The sequence below is a fragment of the Pinus tabuliformis genome, chromosome 5_1 (assembly GCF_031772625.1).
Source record: "Pinus tabuliformis cultivar Carrire ecotype Pingquan chromosome 5_1, CPIR1, whole genome shotgun sequence".
Lineage (NCBI taxonomy): Eukaryota > Viridiplantae > Streptophyta > Pinopsida > Pinales > Pinaceae > Pinus > Pinus tabuliformis.
This window is the reverse complement of record NC_142305.1, coordinates 810,584,145-810,598,488: the sequence shown is the minus strand read 5'-3', so window position 1 is coordinate 810,598,488 and position 14,344 is coordinate 810,584,145. Positions and strand designations below refer to the sequence as shown.

General features: G+C 38.7%; 1 protein-coding gene across 2 annotated transcripts in view; it reads right to left on the bottom strand.

Annotated features, from left to right (window-relative positions):
• LOC149167399 (ATP-dependent Clp protease ATP-binding subunit CLPT1, chloroplastic-like) overlaps positions 1 to 14,344 on the bottom strand; it is a 251,782-nt gene that overhangs the window by 163,768 nt on the left and 73,670 nt on the right. The window lies entirely within an intron of this gene.

The following is a 14,344-nucleotide window of genomic DNA, read 5'->3' as shown; positions in this document are numbered from 1 at the left end:
GATATATTATGCATCATAGGATAGAAGCATATGATGATGGCATGTTTGAAATTTGTGATTAAAATTGCTTTGTAGAAATCATCTAGGATATAATGTTGGACCATTTTGCATAGTGTTCATCGAAATATTATCTAGCATTGTGTTAAGAGGTTGTCATCTTGCTTAAATGGATCATCATGATCCAAGAAGGACCATCATCTTGGAAAATCCTTGGGAAAAGCATCATGACAGGAATAGTATGTATTCTATGTCATGTGGAAACATGATGGTAAAAAGGAGATGAAGGATTGCAATGGGTCAAGATACAGGGTTTTTGTGAAATATATGGATAGCTGGATGATTGGATGAAAGCATGAGAATGCATGTTTTGGTGAAGATTCATGTGTATAAGAATCTTGCAGAATAAAGTTGGTTAGAAAGATATGCTTGAGTATTTATGATGTTGGAAAAGAATAGATAAAAGATTAGGACTTTTTCTAGAATATGTACTTGATATTGATTAACATCTATTATAAACTCTGAAAGAAAAGTTGACACTTGTTAATCAACTCTGGTCCTTGGGCACTCTAATGCAAGAAGGAAAATTCAAGTGGAGATGGTCGATGAGGATGTTGATGGAATGAGAAGGTCACCATGATGAGGTAAGTCTATTTCATTTTTGATTTGGTTATCTGGCTAACATATTATTTTGGCTACCAGGAAAAGGATGTTGCACGAATACAGGATGACAGTTGAGGCAAGTTCAATTGTATGGACGAAGAACTTTTGAGGAGAGCTCAATATTTGGTACCTAGAAACTATGAAGTCAAGATGAGTCCATCTTGGGATTGAAAGGGTAGTTGCGCGAGAAGATAACCTCAAGGTCAAAGAAGATCACTTTCATGAGGAAGCGATAATCAAGCTTGAAGATTGGGAAGGTTCGATGCAATGCCTTCATGTCAAAAAAGGAAAGTGATGAGCAAGAAGATGACCCAGATCCTGTCACAAGAATGAAGAGTGGAGATGGCTCCATGATACCTCGAAATAAATCAAGAGTTGCAAAAGAAAGAGCGAGCCACGTAGCTATGAAGATCAAGAAGTTGGTACTCTTATGAAGACAAGCAGTAAGGCTTGTGGTGTTGACTTCTCAAATAGAATGGAAGTCTGGAATCTCCTCTAGTTTTGAGAGGGAGCAAAAGGAATCTCCTTTTATAGGAGCAAGGTTCTATTCTCAAGATTAAGGGAGAAATGGGATGTCCTCTCAATTTGAGAGGGAGTGATATTTGATATCACAAGTGCATTCTCCTCTTCAGGTGATGAAGAGAGAATGACGGAGGATTGGATAAGCATATGTGGTTTCCTTGAGGATATAACTTCCAAGAAAGGAAAGGGGTCGACACTCTTTGAGGATAGGACAGGAATCCAACAGAAAAGTGGTCGAAGAGGACTGATATTCTTTGAGGACTCGGATATGGAAATCCAAGATAAGAATAGTCCTAAAAGGACATACGTTGTGGACATCTGGATGGGGTATGTTATGTACCTTAGAGAGGTAACATGGTATCACACATAAAGCCTCGCAACATAATGCTCTTGAATAAAGATTTTGTCCAGTTAGTCCTCAGGGACAGTGTTGGTCATAATGATGCTTACAGTATGGCTTATCAATCCGACTCTTCTTGAGAACACTTCAGTTTGAGATATGATGTTGTATTTGTTGTACAATTATGAATACCTCCCTAGTTAAGAGGGAGAGTTGAGAAATGTAACTAGTTTCGGTCTTCATAATTGTTGTACTCATCTCAATATGTATCGTATGTAACAAAAAAGAAAATGAAAAGAAAATTATTATTATTAAAGCATGGGTTCCATGCTCATTATTGATGGTTGATGGTATTTTAGGTAAAAGCATGTTCTTCGTGCTTTTAGGGTTTGTTAGGTCTTAGGATTTATTGTCATGAGTCAAAGGAGTCAACATCATGTTTATAAGACCCTTACGTGCAATTTGTAATTGTAAAAAGAATTATTTTTGAATCTATAAAGTCTTGGAATCTCTAAGAGTACAAGTCGGCCCTAGGATCCTCAAGTCGACCTAAAGAAGGGAATTCCACCCCTTGAGAAAGCTAAATATGAAGAGCAGTTCGACTTCATTTGTAGACACACTCACTCACAAGTTCGATCTACAAGAAAGAGTTTGATCTTAAGCTAGGAAGTTGGGATAAAGGAGAGCGAAGGTCTAGAAGAAGTTGGAAGAACGAAATATCTTATTTTGGGGCTCTTTCTCTCCCACACATGCGAAAATCTACGGTTTATGGGCTGCAATAAGAGGCCCAAGTTGCAAAAACGAGTTGCAGGAGGACAAAGTGCAGAAACTGTAGCTGGAAGAGGGAAATCGCTTGTCTAGACCTCGTTGACCTTGCAAGAGTTGTCTTGCTTTAAGTAGGTCTCAGGAGGATATTGTATTAGGGTTTCCAAGTAGTTGCAAGGACAAAGTTGCTAGATCGAAGTTGCCGTTTGAGTAGCAGTGTTGTAGCTGGCAGGTCGAAGTTGCAAGGAAGAAACAGTTTTGTGCAGATTCAATGAAGGACTTGAGGAAGGGCTGGCTTGGTACTAGGAGAACGACTTGGTCTAGCGATTGGTTCGTTGTATCTCATTTGAAGCAGATTCTAAAAAAGGATGAGTTTTCGAGTTTTCCCCTTGGAGGGTTTTTCCCTGGCTGAGAGCCTACATTTGTGTCTTCTTTTGTCGTTGTTGTTTCTTGATATTGTTTGATGAAGAGATCTAACTAAAGAACATAAAGAATATTACTAAGATTCACAAGTAAGTATCAAGGTTAAAGAAAATAAGATATAAATGTTGCCACTTTACATTTTCTAATAGTATCGACAATCACACCACTCATCAGAAACAAACATTTGGTTCAACTCAAACTAACATCGAAGCAAAGACTGAATAGTAATACAATTGGTGGCAAAATGTGTGATTGCAGGACGCTGCAACTCTTAGTTTCTAGCGTATCTCCTCATGAGCCCAAGAACAAAAACATGGTTATATATAAACTTGGGAATGCTCCTAGCCATATCAATCACCTCCTTGATGAAGGAGAGTTTCCCCATATCCTCAAGTAGCAATTTGACACAATGTACTACACATGGAGTCCAAAAGAATTTGCGTTGCCTATCCATAAGCATCCTGCTAGCAGCCACATAATTGCCTACATTATCTGTTATGACTTGCACCACATTCTGCACACCAATTCGGACAAACCCATCCAACAACTCACATATCAATGTTGCATCTTTTATGTGTGCTAATGCATCCACTGATTTAATAAGCATAGTATCCTTAGGTCAATGTACCAAGAAATTTAAAAGGGTCCTACCCTTCCTATCTGTCCAATGTTAATTGTTAGGGCTAGATTGTTCACTACTATAGGTAATTGCATTTTTAAACTTTTTCAACATTTTCACATTACATTCACCCCTTAACATCATATCATCATTAGCAACAATGTAGAGAGAACAATAACATCAACAATGCAGCGGAATAGTAAAGAATAGTAGAAGAAAAACATGCACAATAGAGACACCATGATTTTGGTCGAATACCATAGCAAAACCCAACAAGGGAGAAAACCCATAAATCTATTCTTCTTCTTCTATTATATATTCATCAAATGTTTAGTTGAGATACAAAGTAAAATAATCATGCGACAGAAGTATTTCATCATTCAACACATTAGTCCAATTAGGACAATCCAACAACGGGCAAGCCTCCAAATCTCATAGGAACGACATCATTGTCATTGTCATAGAGCATTGAACACTGCACTGTCATATAATCATCATAGAGTCAAGTCATACATCAAAGTGCCTTTGTCATACACCAAAGGTTAGTGCCATGTACATCTTCGTCAGATATCAAAGGCATTATCATATAGATCATTGTCACATATCAAGAGCATTGTCATGAAGATCATTGTCATATCCATCAAGGTCATTGCCATACAAGGTTACTGCTATATCAAAAGTAACTTTTATGCCAAGTTTATTGTCATATCAAAGTCACTATCATGTCAAGGTTATTGTCACTGCCATATAACAAGTTCACTGCTATATCAAGATCGATACCATGTCAAGATTATTGTCACTGCCATACAACAAGTTCACTATCATATATCACATTGCCATTAGGTCACTATGTTGTCATTCACACTATCATTAGGTCATTGTCATGCCGACTATTGTATCAAAGGTCACTGTCAGATGTCATAGTCAAGAGTCATATATATTATTGTCATCACAAGAATTATTGTCAACCATGCTTGCCATACATCTGTTATACATCACATGAAATATAGCCATCCAAGTTTTCCATACATCTATTATACAAAGTCATTTGTCTCAGTCATATATCACTATCAAATACTGAAGATTGGGTCACATAAAGGTTGTTGCAAATATCTCCTAATAGACCTTTTAAGGTCACATATAAGATACCCTAGCGGCCGAAGGTTAGAGCCACTAGATCCAAACCAAGACATGTCAAAGGGACTGCATATGCATACTACTTACCTTCACTGGTCCAGTCCCCATCACCACAAAGAGGAGCCACATAAAATCTCTTAGAATAAGTGCATATACTTATAGAGAGAGGCCCCAGGAAAACTGAGATTAGGCCGTACTTTCCACAGAGCATAGGCTTCACAGTAGGCCACATATTCCACTCCACAAATCACAGAATTAGACCACAATTGCTACTCCACAAACATATAGAGTAGGCCAAAGTTGTGAGCCACAGTAGGCCACATATTAGAGCCATAATAGGCCACAAGAGTTGCCATTATTAGGCCACAGAAGTTGCCCTTACCTGGCCGCAAAAGTTACCCTTATTTGGCCACAGAAATTACCCTTATTTGGCCACATAAGATACACCATACACCGCAGAGATATACTATAAGAGGCCAAAAAACCACCACAGAAGGAATCTGAATTACATGCAAAATTATGGACGTTAGACACCTATTTATAGTTGTTCCCATGTGCGAAAGGTCACAACTATTGGGGGCAGGCCGAATTGATATTTGAGGCCAACTTATGGAGGGAAATCTTAAATTCAATTTTGCTCAATTGCTTTGCCAGATTTATATCACAATAAATAATAAGAGGAGTGTCAAACTTAATAACAATAATAATTCTTTTGTCCAAATTAAATTCTCCTTTGGGGCAAGGTGGACTTCTTTTGGGTTATTGGGTTTCTCATGGGAAATTCATCCCATAGTTGCCCCAAATTTCAATATCCAACCATCAGACATCATTGTGCACCCAAACACATCCCATGTTTGCTTCAACTCCACCAATCTAGAGTTGACGTCTTGTTATACTGCATGGAGGATTGACCCCTGCAACGCCTCCTATGTAGCACTTTTGTACCCTAGGCCCACAATAGCGATAGCATCACACATTGGCTGTCAAAATGGATTGTTTTTGGTGATGCTGAGAGGTAAGTCACTCTAGAAGAGACACCTCCCCATAACTTTGTCTTCTTCTTGCTTCTTTTTTTTAACAACTGACTTTATGAAAGGTTGTGCTCTGCGTCTGGTTTGTGGAACAAAAAATGATGATGCCCCACTACTAATAACATTAGTAGGTGACATTGTGGAGCCCCTCCCATTCCCCTTAGGCTCAATCTTGGAAGCAGATATCCAGATCCCTATAGATTTGTTTGCACGTTCGGCCTTGTTTACAGTTGTCTCTTCTTTATTTTTGTCATTTTCCTCAATTGCTTCAAGTGCAGCGCTTATAAGGTCCACGCTAGACTCCTTAAAAAGCCCAACGTCATGCCCAGGGAGTCTAGCCAAATGGTATTTCGATCGCGTAACCCCTCGTGTCATCGTGTCCCCACACAATTTTGCATTTGAGATATGCCTGATTTGTCCCACCATCAGGTTCTCCATATTGCCAAAATGGGTCCAAGGGCTTTGGCATATTTGTAGTGGATTAATGGACAACGTCAAAATTCAAACCTAGGGCACCAAAAAGACAAAAAAATGGCATTAAACCCCCACTACACAAAAAATAACAACCACCTCATTTTAAAAAATCAAATTTTTACTACATTATTTGTAATGAAAAATGGAAATAAGAGGGTGCATAAGAAAGTTAAAAAAACATGGACCTTGCTATCCAAATATGCAAAAAACCCTTGCATTGCTTCATGTGTTGAAGAATCTAGGGCAAAGTAGTGTAGTGTGATTCTTCGTTACTTGATAACAATTTGTGGAGTCTTTTTACTTTTCTTGTTAGCTTATTCTTCTTCTTCTTATTAGTGCATATGTGTGTACTTCATCAAACTGTTACCAAAACATAAAAAGAAGAACACAAGATGTTGGCTCTCTGCCGGGGCCAAAACCTCTCTACTCTTCAGAGGAAAACCCTTTAGTGAAATTCTCTTATTGAAGCTTCTATTGATCAATGCCAAACCCTATACCCCTGACTAAGAGATCCTCCAAGCTCAAGTCAAGTCTCCACTCCTTTCTGCACCATATACCCCGGCACTTTGTTTCCCGACACTTTGTCCTCATACTTCCGGCACTTCGTTCTTCTTTCAACTTGTTAGTAAACCTTGTTGCACTTGCTCTAAAGGACAAGCCTTTGATGAGAACCCTTCCATATGATGATTCCTTTCACCTTCTTAACCAAATGAGCTTCTTCTCCAAAGTATAAGTGCAGACTGGATGTGACTGTCCAACAGCCCTAAATTCTCGCACTGTTGACTGTTTATTTGTTTTTGTAGCCTCTTTCCTTCTTCGCTTGAGTGCCCTTCTTCTTCGCTGGATTGGGATACCTTATAAACCTTGTTTGCTAGCCCAAAACATAGAGATATGTCACTGAAGTTTTCCTGTTGTAATGGCCGCAGGCAAACCCTTCTTTTCTCGCACGTGTGGCTGTGATAACCCTAGAAAACAGTCCATTCACCTCGGTTTCTTTTCCCTCTTCCTTCGCTACCCTAGAATGTCTCTTCCTTGTCCTTTTCTTAGTCCCTTTTTTGCGTTGATTTCAGAGTAAAGTAGTCCATTTTAATTGGAGTGGACAGCCTCTTTAAATAGAAGATTGTCCCTCCATTTATGCCGACTTGTAGGCCGACTTGTCTGGCTGCTTGTAGGCCGACATTGAGGATTGTTTGTAGGCTGATTTGTTGAGAAAACTTCACACATTTTCCATGGTGGTGTAGCATGCTTGAAGGAGCTTTTTTGAAGGTGTCATTACATAGGATTAGATTTGACTTTGCTTGGAGGTTTCCCTTTGACTTTAATATATATTTATACATAGTGTAACATGCCCTTAAGGCCTTCGATATTTTCTCTTGACTATTTGACTCACCTATAGCACTTTGACATGTGCTAGACCTACTTCAATGAATAAGAAACTCATTGACATATATTATAAAGATAATATTTTGTTTCTTGAATAAGTACAAATATCAGAAGTACATCTATGAAGATCGAACCTAGTTACACTTCCTTCAACACTCCCTCTTAACTAGGGACGTATTCATACAACATTACAAGGAGTTTGGCTATTATAAATCTTGAAGAATTCACATAAGAGAAACCGGATTAGCAATCCATTTGTTATAGCATCATATCCATCAGCATTATCATAGTGCAAGGCCTTGACTAACAGCTCCATCTATTTACGAAACCATAAGCTACAATGTTGGCAAGACCAATGATTTATAGACACCTTCATCATTGTCTCTCAAAGTACATACCCACCCGGGTGTTCTCCAAGTATGACCTTCTAGAACTATTCTTATCTTGGGTTCTAAACCCTCAAAGAATATCGGTCCTCTCGCCTACTCTTGTCTTGGATGCCCTACACATCCTCAAAGAGTATCGGATGCCATATGATTACCTAATCCTCCCATTCTTTCTTCCCAAGTGAAGACAAGAATGTTGTGTCTATCTTGTGTCTACATTTCCATTCATGGCCTTCATCTAGACTTACGGTTGTTAGTCCTAGTCTAGTGCATGACCCATGAAATGGAAAACACAATTGTCACTCCTTTGTAATCAGGGGTGATTCAAAACTCCCTCTTGATCAGGGACTTGTCAGAGCTCCCTCTTAACTGGGGACTCTTTCCTTCATCAGCAGCTTCTTCTTCGTGGGTCCTTCAGCTGCTTGATCTCCTTCCTTTCTTGATGTCATGAAGTCTTTGTTTGAACTTCTTCTAGGTAGGGCACCATCCATCGATCACTTTCCTTCTTGGTTTGTCATGTCATTGCTTCGTGGAAAGTGACTATCAGGTTTTTCTTGTCATCTTGGCTACTCCTTTGTCATCTTGTCCATGCTTCGAAATACTCTTCTCATGGATGCTTCATTGTACTTGCTTGATTACATGTTTTGACCTAGTAGCCCATCATGACTTCATCCTAATATTGCTTCAACATTGCCTTTTCTTTTTTTGGATGGCTTCTTCATCACGACATCTCTATAGAGTAGAATCAGTTATCTACACCTTTATATCTCCAAGGCCTTCATAGGTGTCAAGGGTCCTTTCTTCCTTTATCAGAGTTGTCTTGCCTTCTTTCGAGAGATATCTTTCAAGGCATTTTGTCAGATAGTGATTCTTGGTGATCATGGTGTTCTTCACATGCTTGATCTCTTTCTTCATTTGCTTCTTCTCAGATAGATAGGTCAACCATCTAATGCTTCTTGTGAGAGCATTCCTTCATTGCTTGCTTTCTGGACTTGTCAGCATTTCTTCTTGCTTCTTAGTCAGCAATCTTATGCTCCTTATGTGAGCATATTCTTTTGTTGACCTTCATTGCATTATGGTACATGCCTTCGAGCATGTTCTTGGTGAAAGAGATTCTTTCATGCTTGATCATGTTATAGAATTATACCCATGACTTAATAACATACAAATGATAACATGACTTAAACTTTAATGCATACACACCTCATCTTGATTCTCCTTTGATCATCCTTTGGTGTGGCCCTTCTTGCTTCATCTTAGCTTGCCTGCATATCATTCTTTTCTTGAAACCCATGAATGGGATTCCCAATGAGACATCTGCTTTGGTCCATGAACCTTCTTTTGAAGATTCCATCATAGGATCTTAAAGATCCTTGCCTTGCAAATGTTTCCTTTCTTTTGATGATGTAGGTCTTCTAAGATTCTTATCATGATCAATTTTCTTTCATCATGTATGAGGTCCTATACTAGGTATGCTTCTTCTACATGAATATCTTGAGCTATATCTATCATGCTCCTATATTCTAGAAGATATTTCTACTTATGCATTTTTGTTCTTATCATAAATGCTACATCTACATGAGTATCTAGAACTCTATGTACATCATGCTGCTAGATTCTAGAGGATGTTTCTAGTCATGCAATTTTAATTTATTCCTACATGCTCCTATTCTACTCAAAACTTTGAAAGAAGTCTAGAAGTAAAGAGTTTGACCTAGTCATAGTAGAGATCCGGAGGATCTTCCTTCTTTTGCTTCTTTCCTTCTTCTTTCATCTCTTGAGTTATGTGAGCTTCTTCCCTCTTTCTTTTGTTGTTGTTGTCCTTTTTAAGCTTAGGACAATTCCTTTTGTAGTGTCCATATTCTTGGCATCCAAAGCATTGGATCTTGGACATGTCTTTGTTGTTTGTTCTTCGTAGACCAAACTTTCCTAATTTACCCTTTCTTTTGGCCATGGTAGCAAATGCTTTCTCCTTTGATCCCACATCTTCTTTTGCCTTAAGTCTGGTTTCCTTTGTTCTGCATAGAGACCACATTTCACTGAGAGTGGTTGCTTCCTTCTTGGTATATATGCTACATGTGAAGTTTCCCCACTCAAGTAGAGCATTGAGTACTACAGTTGTCATCTCTCTGTCAGACATGACTTCCCCGAGCTCTTGAAGCTGATCTCTCATTTCAGAGATTTTCATGAAGTAGGGAGCTATTCCTTCCTTTGTTATCTTCATAAATTTCTTTTGATGTCTCAAACTTGGAGACATAAGGAATGAGAGAGTCTTTGATTGATTCTATCAGAATCCTTTGAGCTCTCGTCTCATTCTTATTGTACTTGGCTAAGGCTTGAGTATGTTCCTTAGCAGGGATAGTGATATTCCCTTTGACATGCTCTAGAAGTTCATTCTCCTTGAGTAGTAGATCAATCCTCTTCTTCCATGAAAGAAAGTTATTGGTACCTACCAATTTATTGCTTTCCTTGCAAAAAGACATTGATGTATATTCAAAAGGGGACATGTACTTACTTGATAGATTTTGAGATGTAATGGATTTGCTTCCTCCTTGAAGACTTGATGGCTTGTCTTCCTTGGATCTTGATGTTCTTCAAGTTGCCTTCTCCAAGTGGACTTGCTTGATGATGAGATTTGCTTGAAGACTTGTAGCTTGATGTAGGTCCTGCTTCAATCTGCTCTTCTTTGTAGGTGCCTTTATGTAAGGCTCTTCTTCTAGCTTTGTAGACCTCCTTGATGAATGATGGATTGTAGACCCTTCTTGTCCTTGAAGTGATTGAGACTTCTAGGCTTGATGCTTCAACTTTGTAGATGCTTCTCCTTGATGAGTGTTCTTGAGTTTCCCTTTCCTTGATGTGTCACCTTAGCTCTGATACCATGTTGAAGAATCTAGGGCAAAGTAGTGTAGTGTGATTCTTCGTTACTTGATAACAATTTGTGGAGTCTTTTTACTTTTCTTGTTAGCTTATTCTTCTTCTTCTTATTAGTGCATATGTGTGTACTTCATCAAACTGTTACCAAAACATAAAAACAACACAAGATGTTGGCTCTCTGCCGAGGCCAAAACCTCTCTACTCTTGAGAGGAAAACCCTTTAGTGAATTTCTCTTATTGAAGCTTCTATTGATCAATGCCAAACCCTAGACCCCTGACTAAGAGATCCTCCAAGCACAAGTCAAGTCTCCACTCCTTTCTACACCATATACCCCGACACTTCTTCCGACACTTTGTTTCCCGGCACTTTGTCCTCCTACTTCCGGCACTTCGTTCTTCTTTCAACTTGTTAATAAACCTTGTTTCACTTGCTCTAGAGGACAAGCCTTTGATGAGAACCCTTCCATATGATGATTCCTTCACCTTCTTAACCAAATGAGCTTCTTCTCCAAAGTATAGGTGCAGACTGGATGTGACTGTCCAGCAGCCCTAAATTCTCGCACGTGTCACTGTTTATTTGTTGTTGTAGCCTCTTTCGCTTGAGTGCCTTTCCTCTTTGCTGGATTGGGAGACCTTATAAACCTTGTTTGCTGGCCCAAAACATAGAGATATGTCACTGAAGTTTTCCTGCTGTAATGGCCGCAGGCAGACCCTTGTTTTCTCACATGTGTGCCTGTGATAACCCTAGAAAACAGTCCCTTCACCTCGGCTTCTTTTCCCTCTTCCTTCGCTGCCCTAGAAGGCCTCTTCCTTGTCCTTTTCTTAGTCCCTTTTCTGCGCTGATTTCAGACTGAAGTAGTCCATTTTAATTGGAGTGGACAGCCTCTATAAATAGAGGACTGTCCCTCCATTTAAGCCGACTTGTAGGCCGACTTGTCTGGCTGCTTGTAGGCCGACTTTGAGGGCTGTTTGTAGGCTGATTTGTTGAGCAGACTTCACACATTTTCCATGCTGGTGTAGCATGCTTGAAGGAGCTTCTTTGAAGGTGTCATTACATAGGATTAGACTTGACTTTGCCTGGAGGTTTCCCTTTGACTTCAATATATATTTATACATAGTGTAACATGCCCTTAAGGCCTTCAATATTTTCTCTTGACTATTGGACTCACCTATAGCACTTTGACATGCGCTAGACCTACTTCAATGAGCAAGAAACTCATTGACATATATTATAAAAATAATATTTCTTTTCTTGAATAAGTACAAATATCAAAAGTACATCTATGAAGACCAGACCTAGTTCCACTTCCTTCAACATCATTGGCATGAAAATCATAGCAAATGACAAAAAAAACAAAGAAACAATGGTAGGCAAAGAGACAAGCAAGCATAAACCTAAATCTATGAAAAAAATCATTAACATAGGGGTTTTTAAGAACATACCTGTTAATGGGAAGTGAAGTTTGTCACACTGGTCTTGAATCTTTGATCCACAAAAAAAATTTGGTTGATGATCATAATGGTTGTATGATCCTCAATCCCTCCTTGAAAATCACCACAAAGCTCTTCCCCTTCCTTCTCCAAGACCAACAACGCAAAATGACAAAAGAAGACCACCAAAATCGCTTTCAATAGCCACGACCCTACGCACCCACAATATTTAGGGTCATCGTGCGATATTTCACCAATATTTTGAAAATATCGTGATATTTTCGAAGGCAAAAGTATTGTGATATTTTGCTGGCAATATTTTGTTTCCTCGAAAAAAATCACGATATTTGCAATATTTCGCGAAATATCGCCAATATTATCAACACTACACTCAAGAGATGGGTATTTCCTTCCCCAAAGTAGGTTTTAGAAGTATTGACTATGTATGTGTGTTGACTTGTATAGTTCATTTGGCAACGCCAGCATGTGTAGTTAAGTCAACCATGTTGGCTAAGTTGATCTTAGATGTATGTTTCTCGACAATGTCAGTCAATCTATCAACAAAATAAGTTAGTCAGAGAGTTCAAGTCTGCCTTTTGACAATTATGTCAGTTTTAATAGGCCATCTAATGTATTTAAATTTTAAAGCACTCAAATGTAAACAGAAATTAGGAAGATTATTAACATGTAGTCGAAAGTTTTCTGCTACTTGAAAGATGTCTCTCTATACGTCCACCACACTTGATATTATTTTTTTTGCACCATTTTCTTGACAATGAGTGAATGGAAGGTTTTGTAACTAGTTGTTGTCTTTGTCTGCCCTAATTGCACATAGACGACTTTGGTTTCAATGTTGGTTGTACAACAACTTAATTCAATGGAGAAAGTAGATGAGTAGAATGGTGTCAAAAAAGGAATTAAATGATTGCTAGAACAAAAAATTTCGAAAATTATTGTAATAACCATGCCAATAGAAATATGTAAGTGGATCCACGTCAAAGCATAAGATATGTCAAAGGAAAATCAGGTTTTTGCATCCTTTTACTTTAAGAATTTAACATTATCATTAATTGCATAGCATTAGTACAGCCCTAGAGATGAATATTAGGCTGCCCCACTTATAAATTATTGTTTAAAAATAAAAATTGCATTTGGATGGACGTTGGTAGCATTATATAGAACTGGCCACTACGGTGAAAAAAGGCTGGTTTGGTACTGTACAGATCTGTTCTGGTTCCAGGCCACTGGCCAGACTGGTTTTGGTGTCAAAATGGCCAGACCAGCTGGTTCCCCTGGTTCTGGTTTGGTTCCGATAACAATACATCACCATTGCTATTGCAATAAAGCCTTGTGCATCAATTGATAAATTAAAAGAATAATTTTTCATCGACAGATTATTTTGCATAAAACTCTCTCCTATTTATCTCTAGTAGATGGAAACAGAATTTGACCACATTTTCACTCAGGAGAGTACATCAATGCATCAAGGGGGCATAGTCCTCAAAATCAACCTAGAGCAAGTTAAGATGTTCAAGGTCATGGAGTTGTAAGAAAGAGACAAAGCCAGGATGAAGAAATTGCCAAAGAAATACATGTCGATAGATAAGATAATTTTACTAACGCCCACCAAATGACTACAAAAGTAGGTAAAATGGGACTAAGATAATACATCCATTGTCGATACAAATGAGAGTGGAAAAGCATCTCCTAAAACAATGCTAAAAGTATAACGATATTAACATCTACGAACAAGCTGTAAACGAGACGCCAAAAGTCTAGCTAAGAAAGAGTATAAGATAAAGTGTTGGTACAATGAAAATGCTAGAAACTAAAAATCTCCAAAAATCCCAATGGTGAACCAAAGAGAGAGATAGTGTCAAGGTCTGCTAGAGCTAGTGGGTGTGGACATGTGAAAGACTTGATGCACTAGCAGACAACATCCTCCGAGGAGTGGCCAAGGCTGGGGGCCATTTTGTATGATCATGGGGAGAGCACAAGAATCAGGGAGCCCAACTCTCCTAACATCCAAGGTCGAGGAGAAGAAGCTCCTTATAGAAACTTGCCTACCTATTAAGCCTATGAAGTAGTATGCTGGGAGGGGGGGGCCTAGAACTGGTGTGTTTGCTCATGCACTAGCAGAAACTTATGGTCCACCTTAGTGAAGGGCATTTTTAAATTTTCTAAACAAACTCATCAGTTCTCTGCTCAGCTTCAGAAATACTCTCCTAGACAGCATATTTGTGTTTTAATGCTGACCAGTGAGGCTGCAGCTTTTATCAATACAAAATTTATCCATTTG